The sequence below is a fragment of the Hemitrygon akajei genome, chromosome 13 (genome assembly GCF_048418815.1).
Source record: "Hemitrygon akajei chromosome 13, sHemAka1.3, whole genome shotgun sequence".
Lineage (NCBI taxonomy): Eukaryota > Metazoa > Chordata > Chondrichthyes > Myliobatiformes > Dasyatidae > Hemitrygon > Hemitrygon akajei.
This window is the reverse complement of record NC_133136.1, coordinates 66,907,693-66,923,594: the sequence shown is the minus strand read 5'-3', so window position 1 is coordinate 66,923,594 and position 15,902 is coordinate 66,907,693. Positions and strand designations below refer to the sequence as shown.

Genomic DNA, 15,902 nt, shown 5'->3' with positions numbered 1-15,902 from the left:
TGATGAGTCAGCGTACAGAGAGGAGGTGCAGCAGCTAACAGACTGATGCAGAGCCAACAACCTGTCTCTGAATGTGAACAAAACAAAAGAGATGGGTGTTGACTTCAGGAGGGCACAGAGCAGCCATCTTGGATCACAAGACTCTGCAGCGTATAGTGATGTCAGCTGAGAAGATCATCGGGGTCTCTCTTCCCACCATTACAGAGATTTGCACTACACACTGCATCCGCAAAGCAAACAGCATTATGAAGGACCCCACACACGCCTCAAACAAACTCTTCTCCCTCCTGCCATCTGGGAAAAGGCACCGAAGCATTCGGGCTCTCACGACCAGACTGTGCAACAGTTTCTTCCCCTAAGCCATCAGACTCCTCAATACCCAGAGTCTGGACTGACACCAACTTACCATCCTCTTCTGTGCCTATTGTCTTGTTTATTATTTATTGTAATGCCGGCACTGTTTTGTGCACTTTATGCAGTCCTAGGTAGGTCTGTAATCTAGTGTGGGTTTTTTTTCTGTGTTGTTTTTACGTAGTTCAGTGTAGTTTTTGTACTGTTTCATGCAGCACCATGGTCCTGAAAAACACTGTCTCATTTTTACTGTGTACTGTACCAGCAGTTATGGTCCAGATGACAATAACCAGTGACTTGACTTGAAAAAAAGTCTCAGCTTGATCTCTTGTATTCGAGTCCTCTGGAAATGAATGCAAACTTTGCATCTGCCTTCCTCAGCATCGATCAACCTGCAAGTTAACATTTAGGGCAGGGGTTCCCAACCTGGGGTCCAAACACCCTCAGTCAATGGTAGGAGTCCACAGCATAAAAAAGGTTGGGAACCCCTACCTAGGTAATCCTGCACGGGAACTCCCAAGTACCTTTGCAACTCCGATTTTTGAATTTTCTCCCCATTTGGAAAATTGTGCATGCCTTTATTCCTTCTAGCAAAATGCATGACTACACACTTCCCTACACCATATTCCATCTGCCACTTCTATGCCCATTCTCTTAATCCTATCTTTGTACCATCCAAAAACCCGGCCACATAGCCATCAACTGCATCATTCAAATCACTGATATATAGCGTGAAAAAAAAGGTTCCAACACTGACCCCTGTGCAATGCTTCTAGTTACCTGCAGCAAACCAGGAAAGGTGCCCTTTATTCCCACTCTTCCTCCTGCTAGTCAGCCAATCTTCTACCTGTGTTAGTATCTTTCCTGTAATATCATGAACTCATAACTCTTTAAGCAGCCTCATGTGCAACATCTTAACAAAGGTCTTCTGAAACTACAAATAAATGCATTCACAGATTCTCCTTTGGCTATCCTGCTTGCAATTTCCTAAAAAAAAATCTGTCAGGTAAGATTTTCCTTCAAGGAAATCATGTTGAATTTGGCCTATTTTCTCATGTACCTCCAAGTACCCTGAAACCTCAGCCTTGTTAATGGACTCCAACATCTTTCCAACCATTGAGGTCTTGCTAACTGGCCTATATTTTCCTTTCCTTTGCTGCCCTCCATTCCTTGAGTGGAGTGATATTTGAAAATTTCCCAAGTATGAGGAAACATGCCAGAGTCTAATGATTCTTGAAAGATTAATAATACTCCCAGAATCTCTCAGCTACCTCCTTCCAAACCCTGTATGCCATCTGGTCCAGGTGACTCATCTACCTTCAGACCATTCAGCTTCTCATGAACCTTCTCAAATAGCAACTATACTCACTTCTACCATAACACTAACTTCTGGCATGCTGCTCATGTCTTCCATAGTTAAAACAGATGCAAAATGCATTGTTCATCCACCATTTCTTTGATCCTCTTACTGCCTCTCCAGCATCATTTTCCAGCGGTCCAATATCCACTCTCGCCTGTTTTACACACCTAAAAAAAAAATCTTTTGGTATCCTCGTTGATATTTTTGGCAAGCTTACCTTATTTCATCTCTTCTTCTGGCTTTTTAAAAAAATCTTCTGCTGTTTTTTTTAAAAAGCTTCACAATCCTCTTACTTCCCACTCATTTTTACCATATTATGTGCCCTCTCTTTTCCACATGCTGTCTTTGACTTTCCTTGTCAGCTGCAGTTGCTTCATACTCCCTTTAGAATACTACTTCATCTTCGGGATATATCTATTCTGCAACTTCTGAATTTTGCCCAGAAACTCCAGCCACCGCCATTCTACTGTCATCCCTGCTAGTGTCTCTTCCGATAAACTCTGGCCAGCTCCTCTCTCGTGCTGCTGTAATTTCATTTACTCCTCTGTAATACTGGAAAATCTAACTTTAACTTCTCCTTCTCAAATTGCAGAGTGAATTCTGTCATATTATGATCTGCCTCCCAAGTGTTCCTTAACTTTAAAACCTGGTTCATTAACAACACTCGATCCAGAACTGCCTTTCAACCACAGGCTGCTCCAAACAGCCATCTCATAGGCATTCTACAAACTTACTCATTTGAGATCCAGACCAACTTGATTTTCCCCAATCTACCTGCACATTGAAATCCCCCATCACTATCATAACATTTTTACATTCCTTTTCCATCTCTCCTTATAATCTGTTAAACTTTTCGTTTCTGAACTATTCTCATGAACGTCCTTTAGACTGTCTCCATCACCTACTCATTCTTTCATATGAGCCAAACATCAGAGATGCAACTCCAGTTCCTTAACATAGTCTCTAAGGAGCTGCAACTCAATTCACTAAATGCAGATGGAGTTATCGGAGAGCTGGAGACCCTCCAGATTTCCCACATTTCACACAAAAAAAAACATACCACTAAGCGTGGACCCATTCCCAGTGCTAAATACTTCCTTAGAACCTCTGCCTGTGCTTCCCCTAGACTGCTGAGCCAGAAGAATCCCACTCTAACACTGGCCCGCTCCAACAATGGGTGCTCCGCTTACACCTCCCTTCTTTTTACCGGCACAAACAAAACCCTCTTCCAAAGACATGTTCTTTTCAAATGGCTCCCACCTTGCAAACCATGTCTCTCTCACTTGCTACTTTGATAGATGCAGCTTTCTTATGGCAGGCATGATCTAAAGACCCCAACCATCCAGGCCATGCCCTCATCATACTAATACAATCAGGTAGGAAGGACAGAAGCCTACTAGGTTAAGAAACAGTTATTATCCTAGAATTATCAGGCTCCTGAACCAGCATGAATAACTTCATTCACCACTAATTTTAACTAATTCTATGACCTACGGACTCACTTTCAAGGACTCTACAACTCATGTTCTCCATCATCTTCATTTGCAGTCTGTTTTTCTACACTAGCTACCAGTCAGTCTATTCATATATAGATTTTCATAGAATTCTATTGTATTCCTTTATTGCTGAAAATGCCTGCAAGAAAATGAACCTCAAGGTAGTAGATGGTAACATACACACACTAACAAATTTTCTTTGAACTCTCTGAAAAGCTCAATGCATCCTCCTGCTTGTTTTCCCTTCTGTGTCACCCACAAATTTGGCTACAAAAAATTCACTTCCTTCCTCAAAAACCATCAATATGCATGTATTGTAAACAACTGTCGTCCCAGCACTGGTTCCCAAACACGCCGAAAGATTACCAATCTAAGTGATCCTCTTATCGCTGCTTCCTGCTTTCTAACAGTTAGCTAGACATCTGCCTACCGTCCAGGTTTTCCACTTCAAGGAAGAGGCAGTGAACACCATTTACTTATATTTTCATGAGGGATTTGATAAGGTGCTTCACATGAAGCTGCTTAACAAGATAAAATCCTATGGTGTTACAGGAAAGATACTGGCATGGATAGAGGAATGGCTGACAGGCAGGAGGCAGCGAGTGGGAATAAAAGAGGTCTTTTCTGGTTGGCTGCCACTGACTTGTGGTGTTCCCCCAGAAGTCAGTATTCAGACCACTACATTTTCACATTGTTTGTCAATGATTTAGATAGTTAAATTGATGGCTTTGTGGCAAAGTTTGGAGATGATACAAAGATAGGTGGAGGGGTAGGTAGTGCTGAGGAACCAATGCGATTGCAGCAGGACTTAGACAGATTGGAAGAACAGGCAAAAAAGTGGCAGATGGAATACAGTTTTGAGAAATGGATGATAATGCATTTTGGTAAAAGGAACAATAGTGTGGACTATTATCTAAATGAGGAGAAAATTCAAACATCAGAGATGCAAAGGAACTTAGGTGTCCTCATGCAAGACTCCAAGAAGGTTAATTCACAGGGGAGTAGGATATAAAAACAAGGAGACAATACTGAAGCTTTATAAGACACGAGTCAGGCCACACTTGGGAGTTTTGAGTCCCTTATCTCAGAAAGGATGTATTGTCATTACAGAGCATCCAGATAGTTTATGAGGATGATTCCAGGAATGAAGGGGTTAACATAGGAAGACCATTTGGCAGCTTTGGACCTGCACTCATTGGAATTTAGAAGAATGCATAGGGATCTCATTAAAAACCTACTGAATGTTGAAAGGACTAGATAAGGCAGATATGGGGAGGATATTTCCTCTGGTTGGGGTATTCGGAATGAGAGGGCACAACCTCAAAATTCAAGAGTGACCTTTTAGAATAGAAGGAGAATGTATATTTTTTTAGCCAAAGAGTGGTGAATCTGTGGAATGCTGCAGTGGAGGTCAAGTCCATGGGAATATTCAAAACAGTTAATAGATTCCTGATTGGTCGGGGGGAGTGGGGAGAGGGAAAAAAATTGGGTGACAGAGCAGGTGCATGGGGTTGAATGAGATCCGGAATCAGCCATGATGAAATGGCAGAGCAGATTCAATCGGCTGAATAGCTCAATTCTGTTCCCATGTCTTATCGTCTTATTTAGCAATCAGAAAAAATTTATAAAAAGATTTCCAAATTAGAAAGGATTTACAAACCAGAAAGGATTTCCAAACACAAGTAAAAATCTTATGATCTAGAAGACCATATCAATGAGTTAATGAACCATCCCTCACAGAAATCCTTGTTGGGACAAAGTACCCCACACAGATAGTCTTCAAAGTTTCTGGCAAGAGAGATCCCAAAAATCCACAATTAATGCTGTGTGAGCTGACCCTCTGAGTCCACTTACATCCCAACCTGTTCGATGTGCTAATAATCCCATCGACATAATCTCATTGTCTTGTTTTTGGCTAATGGAGACAAGTTTCCTGGTCACTTCACTTTGCAGAGCTGTGCCTCCAACTTCAAAATGATTACTGCTTGCAACTTACATCAAGAGCTGGGATTTCATGTTCTTGTTTACAACAAAAAGCTGAGCAAAGAATATTTTTTTTTAGAAGTTTAGCTTTGTCACCAACAACTCTGACCCTTTGGAAAGGCCACGCAGCTGTACTGGAAAGCTAAGTTCAGCAATAAGCTTCTCGGGGCCCTAGAAAGTGAGCATTCATCACAAAGGGTTATGGGGAAGGGCAGGCAGGAAGAGCCAAGTTCACACCCAGATTAACCACGCTGAATGGAGCAGATGGCCAAGTCATACTCCTCATGTTCTTATTTGCTTCCTCCATCCTGTTAGACAATGTATTCAAAAATCATAATTCACCATGCAAATCTATGTTTTCTGGATTTTTTTTTTTTAATTTCTGCCCTTCGGTCACCGATCCCTCTGACAGTCTCCAAACTTCATGACCTTGCACACCTTTATTAACCCCTTTGCTTGTCCAAGGAGGAGAGAAATTAACTTTTCACAAAAATGAACTGTCAAATCCCTGGTACTGTTCAAGTACATCTTTTCTCTACCATGTTGACTGAAGTGCAGTATTGACAACATTTCATTAAAGAATCAATTAATATAACCTCCTTTACACTCTGTTATTAATACCAAGGAGCTTGTATGTCTTGTCAAAATGTTTACACAATTGCCTCTTCTCATGGAATTTAAATGTCTTCTTAAAACAAAAAGTTTACCTTCTTTGCTACAGCTGGTCTACATGGTTAGCACAGGCTCACTCCAAAATGGCCTGGCAGCCCATTCACTGAATCAAACTGCTACAAGAAAATAATACCAAAAAGCAGACTGGTCACTCAACATTGGTCTTGGTAAAGGCATAATCGATTGGCCTCGTCAAATCTGTCAGTCCTCAAGAACATCCAGGAGTTGGTGCTGACATTAAAATGACAATCTCACCGAAAGTGCAACTGTGTCAGAAACAGCAGTTTACCATTCTGTCATTGCCTCAAATTCCTCCTGCTGGATACCCTCATGCCACTATTATTTCTCACATTCTCTTGCAAATTGGCCATTCAGCCAGCCATCTGCTATGTAACACTCAGAGGATTCCTATCAACCCCATCCTCCGGATTATTCCCTGTAGCAAATTCTTTCACAATGCTACTCCTCTTCCCAATTCTCCTACTACCCACCACTAAACTAGGACGGCATTTCCTTGGGACATGGGAGGAAAATGGAGAACCTGGCATACACCCACACAATGAAAAGAGAAAATGTGCAAACACACACCCACAACATTGAACCCAGGGCACTGAAACTGTGCCTCAGCAACACTACCTGCCTTGCCACTGTGCCACACCTCTAGGCATTTGAGATCACAATATGATCAGAGGGCCAGGAAAATAGAGGTTTTCAAGTAGGGGCAAGAGCACAGCAGTATTTAATCCAGAGTCAGAACTACAAAATCTGAAAATTAGTTCAATTTAATTTTCTTCTTTTCAAATTACTTAAGTTCAGCCAAGATTTAAAATATTTAGGCATTTCTCCTTGAAATGACAAAAAAATGACATCAGTGGCATTGCTTCAACTGCTGAATGAATACAAGCAAAAAACAATTAAAAAGATACAATTCATGACTATGAACACTAAAGCAACTCACCATAAAGTCTAGGTCAGGAGTTCCCAACCTTTTGTATGCCAATGGACACCTACCATTAGCCAACGGGTCCATGGACCACAGGCTGGAAACCCCTGATCTAGGATGAAATCGATGGCATATCAGAGCCGTAACAAACGGTTCAAAAGTCAGTGCACAAAACAAACTAGATTTTCTCATGACCATCTCTTTCGAATAGAAATTTCCCCACCCGCCCCTCGCCCCCACCACCACCATGAAAATCTGCCTGGTTTTGATTACTCAGCTGTGGAAGTAACTGGAGAATGTGCACACAAAAAGTTTACTTCTTCACTCTCATCAGAGATCTCTGACATCTGTACTTCTGATTTTCTGCATTTGGCACACTTTCCTATCTGTGTAATCCTTGGGTGAATTTTGTTCTTGTCATAAATTGCACTACAACAATTTATCAGTCATCAGGGGAAAAAAAACTCTAGAAAATAGACTGACAGCTTTAAGTAAGCTCTCAACATGCATTGCAAAAATATGCTAGCAAATAAAGTCCAAGGGCTACAGTGGCTCTTTAAATTTGTTGCTGCTGATATTTTTAATAACAAAATAAAAAGATTATGTGCTAACGGTGACTCATCTGGGAGCACTCAAGTCAAAAAGTGTGGGTTGAAGTGCCATTCAACAGTCATAAGAACAAAGATCTACACAGAGCCACACTGCAGAAGAGCTGCACTGTCAGACAGAAACCTTTGGGATGAGACTTTAACAAAAGCCTTCAGCTAATCTCCGAGGTAAAAGTAAACAATCCCAGAACTGTCCAGCCCAACGTCAACCAACATTATAAAAAGGCTATAGGCCAAAGGAGATAGTATAGGTGGGTACCCACCGGGGTCCATGGACGTCGTAGCTCAAACAGCCTGCTTCCGTGCTATTTGACTTCATGACTCTAAAACAGATTTGATCAGGATCAAATTGTCACTTGTGTAGGCTTGCCTATGCAAGTTAGCTGCTGTCATTCTAACACTGGAGCTTTCTATCTAACAAAGCCATTCATTCTAAGCTACTTTGCAATCCCGGAAAATGGTTATTTGGTATTGCTGCTCCTATTGAAGAACTGAAACACTTTCATCAGTCTTTATAGAAATGAATTACAAAGTTGTATCTGGACATACCCTGAGCTTCTAGCATGCTTAAACTTTTCCAGAAAAGTTTTCCATTTCTGATTTCATTTTGTGGAAGACAAGATACCCAGGGTAGGTCAGTGGCGTCCAAATCTGGGCCCACAGAATTTAACGCCAAATAAAATCGATTTCATAACCTGGCGACCTAATCAAGGTGGTGACTAATGTTACTTGAGAGAAAATGTCTAACAGAATTAAAAACTCGAAAAATAGCTTATTTCAAAACAATTCTACACTTAGTCTGAAGTTTGATTAAAATGTACAAGAGGCACAGCTTTATCTGTACTTTGAAAACGTTGTTTCACATTCCCCAGCAGATACAACCTACCTGTGTCAGTCAATTTAGTTCCAAAAAGCCAGTTTATACAAGTCCCTTTAGGGCTCACTTCACTGCGCGCACTCGCTCCACTCCGTGCAGCTACATCCTCAGGAGCTGCACCCACTTATTTCATTTTCCTGTGGGTAAACATTTTTGGCACTTAGTTTCGACAGCCATACAGCGTACATTAAAAGCAAAAACGCAGCTTCTACCATCCTGGTTCCTACTTTCGCAATCACACCGCCCACCAGTGGCAATCACGGGAAATCACAAAGATCTGGAGGACTGGCTCCAGCACTGCTTGAGAGGGCGCTGCCATTCAGAAAGGCGGGCGACGCAATTTAAACTCGCAGCTCTGCTGGGAGATAATTGACACAGGGTGCGTAACTGAATGGACAATGTATTGAGGCCGCTGTGATCGGCCACAGCAGGTTAATTCATTATATGTCAACTTCAAGTAAAAGCCTAAACCGCGGGTTCAGCAGGAAGGAGATTAAAAGTTTCTGCAATGTATCCTGAAAGAGCAAGTTCCGCAAACAACTATACTTGCATAGTCAGAGTAGCACATCCAACACGTTCACATTCGGTGGCCGTGAATAAACTCTTGTTGATCTATGGGACACATCGCAAGTTCTGCTCCAGGGATTGCTGTCAGCTGTGACGGTGGGTGGAGCCCTGTAAACAGCAGAAAACTTGGATGCAGGGCTTGGCAAAGTTCAACCGAAATGAATGACGTCTCAAAAGTCAGTGGATGGCTGACTCCACCCGATCTTGAGTAAATTCCAACAACCTCAAGGAAGAAAATTCTCGCAATCCTTAGGAACTATTTAGATTGGCATATTAATGCCAATGTTTATGCACCGGGATACACCTGATGGACCATGTTAAAGAAAGGGAGGGATGAGAGCTGATATCAGCAGGAACTTAAAAGCTAATATAGACTTGGTGGGCTGAAGGTCCTGTTTCAGATCTATGGCTTTAGGAGCATGGGTAGGCAAATTTTCAAATAGGCACCTCCAGACTTAGCAATCGAACACAGCAATTTCAGATCCTGATCAGTACCCCTATTTCCTTAGAAAATAGCCTTTGTAACTATTCTCTGCCAGCCGATTTCTCAAAATCTGTTTTGTGTCATTCCTGTGGTTATTCCTGTCTTTGTTCTGCATCATGTTCACTTTTCTCACTTCATCTTTTCTTCCCCACTTTAAGCAACCTCCCCTTTTGTTCTTTCCTACATTTTCTCTTCTCTCCTTTCCATGTGCTTGAAATATGTTAGATCTCTATTTACAATTCTGATTAAATGTTATCAGCCTCAAACGCCTATCTGCATTTTTCTTTCCTGATGCTGCCTGGCACAGAGTACTTCCAGTGTATTTTAATTCTCCTTTATGATTGTTCAAACAAGCACACACAAACCAAGAGTCTCTGTATAAATTACAATTTGCCCTTTTTTAACACAAGCAAATATTTTTCTCAATGTAAGATAAGGAAATGCTTTGGAATGCTAAGGAATTACATACTCCTAATCTGCATCCCTCGCTTTTTGATTAATCGTTCATGGACAGATCAGCAAACACATCCACTATGTAATCATGTTGTCAAGTACAAAATATCTATGTAGCATGATTTCAAAATTAAGATGCCATCCAGTAGTCCAATATAGCTATTAAAATTTAATAATTGGTATCTTGACACATAAGTTTCACAGTTAAAGAACAGAACCATATTCTTTTAGTCTAATTGAAATCTATAAAACATTTAGATTAATGCTTTCCACTCTAAAATAACTGGAGATGTCCGGATTTAAAAAGCACTTTTTGAATCTGCATTACTTGGTATTTGGTATTAATGGTATTGTTAAGTCAGGGACTTTCAATCTGAGTCAGTTTGAATGTTTGAGCAGTTTTGACAGGCTGACTTTATTAGATTTATTTTTGTTTGTTCAGCAGAAGAATTTCATACTGTAAATTGGCAGGAGGTATTAAATATGTCAGGCTCAAGATAAACTGGATATGAACATAAGCTTTCATGGTCAATCCTGCAGTGTATTGCTGTGGTCCCTTTCCATTTAGATAAGTAGGGTTATAAAAGTTGCCAGTGATTTATTCAGTCATTTCCTTTGAAATAAAACGTGCTCCACGAGACCTGCCATCGTATATTAACTTAGATGAAGAACGCAATTGGAAAAAATATGGAAAGTATTTCAATGCACAAAGTAATGAAAAAATCTGCATTTCAATCATTATTCTATACTGCATCTGCAAATGTATTTATGCCAATAGTATTTCTTAATTTATACAGTTAATTTATTTGATTGCTGGTTATTCTATTTGTGCCCACATATCACACTTGAGGTTTTGGTGGCAGATTTTTTTTCTGTTGACAACCAAAGCATTAACATGCCAGCACTTGCTACGGATAGGCCCTAACCCACATGCCTGTGGACTCACGGCCATAAATACAGGGGATTCTGAGAAACGTGAGCTCCAAGTTTGTCCACGCTGCACACTTCTGATTGGAAATCATTAGAGTAATGCTCCTGGAATTGGACAGAATCTGATTATATTGGGCCCTAGCCTCAGAACTTGTATACCATTAACTGTACATCAAAAGTTGTTTTACTTTTTCTTTATTTATTATGAAGGCAATCACCAGTATCATTACAATTCCTGAACCAGACTCTTCCACATTGACAACCACTAGACTCCTACTCTCTCACGAATGTAATGTTACTTTAGTTTGAATATGCAGGCCTGAGTTACATTGCTTGGGGCTCCCGAGCCTGGTGACATTTTGACTTAATTAACAAGTAACCTACTTAATCCTTTACCCAAATTAAGTGGCTCAAGGGATTTGGGATCAGGACAGAAAATTAAATCAAAGATCAGCCGTGATCTTATTGGATGGTAAAGCGACTGTGAACAGCCAAGTATCTCTTCTATTACTTATTTTTGTTCTTATGTTTTCATGCCACATTGCTTTACTAAATAAATAATTTGTATAGTTATAGCCAGGACAATGTAAATACCTACTACCTCCAAATACCCATAGGGTTTCAATGAGAGGTTTAATTGAAAAAAAATTATATTGTATTGAGCATATGGATTTGTGGCACTTCCAAATACCCTTGCTGGAGATGGAAGTCCCTGACTGTAATACAGTAATATACTGCAGTCTGCAAATTTTGGTAACAAGCAGTGATCCAACTGAATGCCAAAGCAGACATCAGGAGTTGAAAGGCTGGTTTCCGTTTTCCCGGCTGCTGCTTCTGTAAGAAAAAACTCTCCACAGCTAAGGACAGTTGTGGCATCCGAATCCAGCCAAGGGATGTGCCATATGATTCAGGCTGAGAACTTGGCGAAAGAAGCAACACCATCTCTTATCAAAAGTTAAGATATGTAGATCCTTTGCTCATATTGTATCCTACATAGATTGACAGACTCCAAAGCTGTGGCAGGTCAGTAGCACCAAGCTAACCACTGGGTGAGGATTCTCTAATAACTTGTTGCAGGAATGCCCCCCCCCATGCATTTTCTTGCAAGTGCTGAAAGATAGATTACAATGGGGTGCTTCAAATGGGAATGGTCTTACCCGATAGCTGACATTTCATTCACTGTTCCTCCTGAGCTTCAGCATTCATTGGATTTAGATTATCAGTAGCTACTACATGGGTAATGCACATATTGCAACTGAATGGGAACTATTGAGTCTAGTAGAACTCCTTTGCCTTGAGAAATGAGAGCAATTAAGCTTCTCTGAGGCTACATCCACACTAAACCAGGTAAATTTGTAACCGAAGCTTTTTCTCTTCGTTTTGACCCTCCGTTCACACTGAAACAGCTTTTTCCTCCCCCGAAAATGGAGCTTTTCTAAAACGCCCTCCAGAGTGTGTAAATTTTAAAATGCCGATTGGGCAAGAGTAGTGTAGACAGGGTAACCAGAGATTTTTTTAAACTCTGTCATGACATGCCGGAACAGATGGTGGTGGCAGCGCAACGTTTCATTGTTTTCTTGAACGCAACCCCCACACAACCTAACAATTTCAGAACAGACAGCAACGAGACTGAAGCCAGAAGAGTTAGAAATGTACTCACCAAATACTTTGACCCATAACTTACTGAATAAATAAGAATACTCACTTTGCCCTGTTTTCTGTCCTTGCTTGTATGAAGGTGGTTTACCTATTTATGCAAGTACTTATCTGACAATAGATGTATAACAGCCTAATGTAACATTGTATGGAAATACAAGATAACACTGATGCAGACATGTTTTATACATTTAACAAGGGGCTTTATTAATGCATCAGAGTCAGTCAGTTTCTCAATGTTCGTCATCAGCCGGGTCATATTGTCCGTGAACTCCCTGTCAGTTGCCTCCATACACTCCAGTATTTGTTTTTTTTTAGTTTTAAGTCCTCCTGTGTGAGAGCCAACAGCTGTCCGTTGTTTGGCAATTCCCTTTTAAGTTTTTCTAGTCTGTAACTGTACAAACTGTACCAGCACTTTCACAGCGAGATTCGACACCAAACATGTGGCTTGTTTTCTGTAGATGTGTCCTGCGCATGCCCAGTAGGAGGAGATTCACCCAAATACCCGTTTTAATGTGGACGGAGGTATTTTCAAAAACGCTTGGTGTGGGTGCCTATTGTTTTTACGCAAAACTGACATTTTCCAAATTATCCGGTCTAGTGTGGTAGCCTGAGGGAGCAGAGGTATTAAGCAAGAACACCACATCCTGAGATGTCATTTAAACACTATAAGTGTGGTAATACACAAACATTTTAAAATAAACCGCACGGTGACATATCCACAGACAACAGTCGAATGGAAATTCTTGAACATGTCGTTCGTCCGCATGTTAAGTAAGTCAATTCTTTACCCTGTTTCCCAAATTGAAATAGTTGTGTTCTATCAGCATCACAGTGAACTTTGTAAATGAAGCACCCCTTCCTCTGCTGTAGGATGTAGAATTGTTATTTTTCTTGTAGTTTAACTTTCTTATGTTCGCTTGTATTTTTACTGTATATCATCACCTATATACAGTATGTGTAATTGTTCAGTCAGTTTTCCAGCAATTATGGTACAGCTGCTTCTTTTTATTTTTCTAGAAACATCTTAGTTTCCTGCAGCAGATATCAGTCCATTTCAATCTGGCTGTTTTATAGGTTAACTGTTATCACTGGAATTTTGTTATCTTTAGACATGACCGTGACTGTTTTTTCCCCTTTTGTCTTTTCTTTGTTCTCTCATTTTTTCTTTGTTTGTTCTTTGTTCTTGTAACACTCAATAAAATGTCCATAAACAACATTTTATGTCTTATTCTTGATTTCCATAGAATCTTTGAATCACAAAAGCCTCAGGATGCAACAGTGATATGCTGTGAGGTTGTGAGTGGAGCCACTGACAAACTGCAGCAGAGTCCTGCGTTCAATCCCAAACTCAAGTGCTGTCTGTGTAGAGCTCGTATGTTCTTACTCTAAATGTACAAGTTTCCTCTAAGTGCTTCCTCCCACATCCCAAAGAAATGTGGGTTGGTAAGTTATTTGGTTCTTGTAAAAACCCCTAATGTGCAGGTGGGCGACAGAACCGGGGAGAATAAATAGTGGGATCAGTGGAGGATCAATGTAAAAGCATTGATTGATGATCAATATTTACTTGGTGAACCAAAGAACCTGCTTCCATAATGTATGACAACCTACTTTAACAAAATTAGCAGATTATCCAGACAGTCTCAGTATGTGCTGAATGAGCCTACAGATCATTCTGCAAGATAGGAATGGCCCAAATCAGCAAAGGTGCACGGGATCATTTTCCAGTGTGTGCTCATGGAATTCTGAGCTTCAAGCCTGAAGACATCTGTAACAATATGCCTATTTTAATGGCTCAGAATGGAAGGGGAAGGACAGCGTTGATGACAGGAGATTCAATAATTAGAGGAACAAACAGAAGATTCTGTAGACATGAAAGAGTCATGGATGGTACAGTATGTTGCCTCCCAGGCGCCAGTGTCAGAGATGTCTCCGATCGAGTCCATTGCATTCTAAAGGGGAGGGGGAGCAACCAGAAGTTGTAGTATATATTACTACCAACAACATAGGTAGGAAAAGGGAGGAGGTCCTGAAGAATGAATATAGGGAGCTAGATAGGAAGCTGAAAAACAGGAACTCAAGTGTTCTAAACTCTGTACGCTTGCCCGTGCCACACTACCGGTGAGGATAAGAGGAGGATGACTTGGCAGATGAATGACTGACTGAGGAATTGGTGCAGGGAGCAGTGTTTCAGATTCATGGATCATTGGGATCTCTTCCGGGAAAAGTATGACCTGTACACAAAGGACAGGTGGCATCTGAACTCGAGAGGGACCAATGTCCTTGATGGGAGGTTTGTTTGAGCTGTGGGAAGTGTTTAACCTAATTTGGCAGGGGGATGGGAGCCAGAGTGATAGGTCAGAGGATGGAGTAGTTGATATACAGGTAAATGCAACATGTAGTGAGACTCTGAGGATGGATATGCAGTTGATAGACCAAAATTGCAGTCATTGCAATGGGCTGAAGAGTGCCTATTTTAATGGTAGTTGGTGGAAGTTGGTGACCTGTGGTGTTCTGCAAGGATCCACAAATCTTCTGTGCAGTCTGGTCACTTCATTATAGGAAGGATGTGGAGGCTTTACAGAGAGTGCAGAGAGATTTACCAAGATACTGCCTGGTTTAGAAAACACATCTAATGAAGAAAGGTTGAGCAAGTTGGGGCATTTCTGTTGTGGGTGAAGAAGGATAAGAGGTGACTTGACAGAAATGAATAAACTGATAAGAGGCATTGATAGAGATGACAGTTGGCACCTTTTTACCGGGGTGGAAATAGCTAAAATGAAAGGGCATAATATGAAGGTCAACGGAGGAAAGAATAGAGGGGATATCAGAGGTAGGGTTTTTTTTCACAGGGAACGGTGGGTGCATGAAACGCACTGCCAGATGATACGTAGAGGCAGATACACTAGAGACTTTTAAGTAACTTCTCGATAGATGCAGATTTTTTAAAATGGAGAGCTATAAGGGAGGGAAGCTTTAGATTGATCTTAGAATAGGATAAAATCTGAGCACAGCATTGTAGGCTGAAGGGCCTGTATTGTGTTGTACTGTCCTATGTTTGTATGTTCTCCTATTCCTCTGTACCATTCGATTGCCCAGCACGGGAAGTCTGGCAGCTAAAGAGAAACTGGAGTAGCAGATCCAGCTATTTAGTGCTTTCAGTGTGCCAACAATGATTCTTTCATTCAAATTCCTGAAATCCTACATCTGCTATATCCCCACTGTGCCAATGAGGCCCACTGCATAAATTTTGCATGCGCTCTTCTGCCCTGAATGTCAATAACCCCTGCCCTTCCACCACCCCCTACCACATTCATGAATAATTTCCAGTTTTTAACAACTGGCTCTGAGTTGCCCTAGATGTGAACTTTTGTTGGAAGACTTGCCTGTCAAGTTAGCCAACAGGTAAATTAGGAAGGAGGCTCTGTTGACTGCTTTCATGGGACCTTGCTCCACACCCACAATTATTCCCTTACCCTATGTCTGAACGTCGGAAAATATCAAAGCCAATCCATTTGTTGA

The 15,902-nt window shown here is 41.0% G+C and overlaps 1 protein-coding gene across 4 annotated transcripts in view; it reads right to left on the bottom strand.

The window, feature by feature from the left end:
- arap2 (ArfGAP with RhoGAP domain, ankyrin repeat and PH domain 2) overlaps nucleotides 1-8,937 on the bottom strand; it is a 420,641-nt gene extending 411,704 nt beyond the window's left edge. Inside the window, exons 1-2 of one of the 4 annotated variants that reach the window (XM_073064859.1) lie at nucleotides 8,841-8,937; nucleotides 8,300-8,427 (exon numbers count right to left, since the gene is read on the bottom strand). The gene's annotated coding sequence lies outside the window, so the exon portion shown is untranslated. Of the gene's footprint in view, nucleotides 1-6,820; nucleotides 6,840-7,676; nucleotides 7,710-8,299; nucleotides 8,524-8,840 lie in introns of those variants that run through there. The other 3 variants (XM_073064858.1, XM_073064860.1, XM_073064861.1) reach the window with 3 other exon arrangements.
- Nucleotides 8,938-15,902: the final 6,965 nt, after the last annotated feature.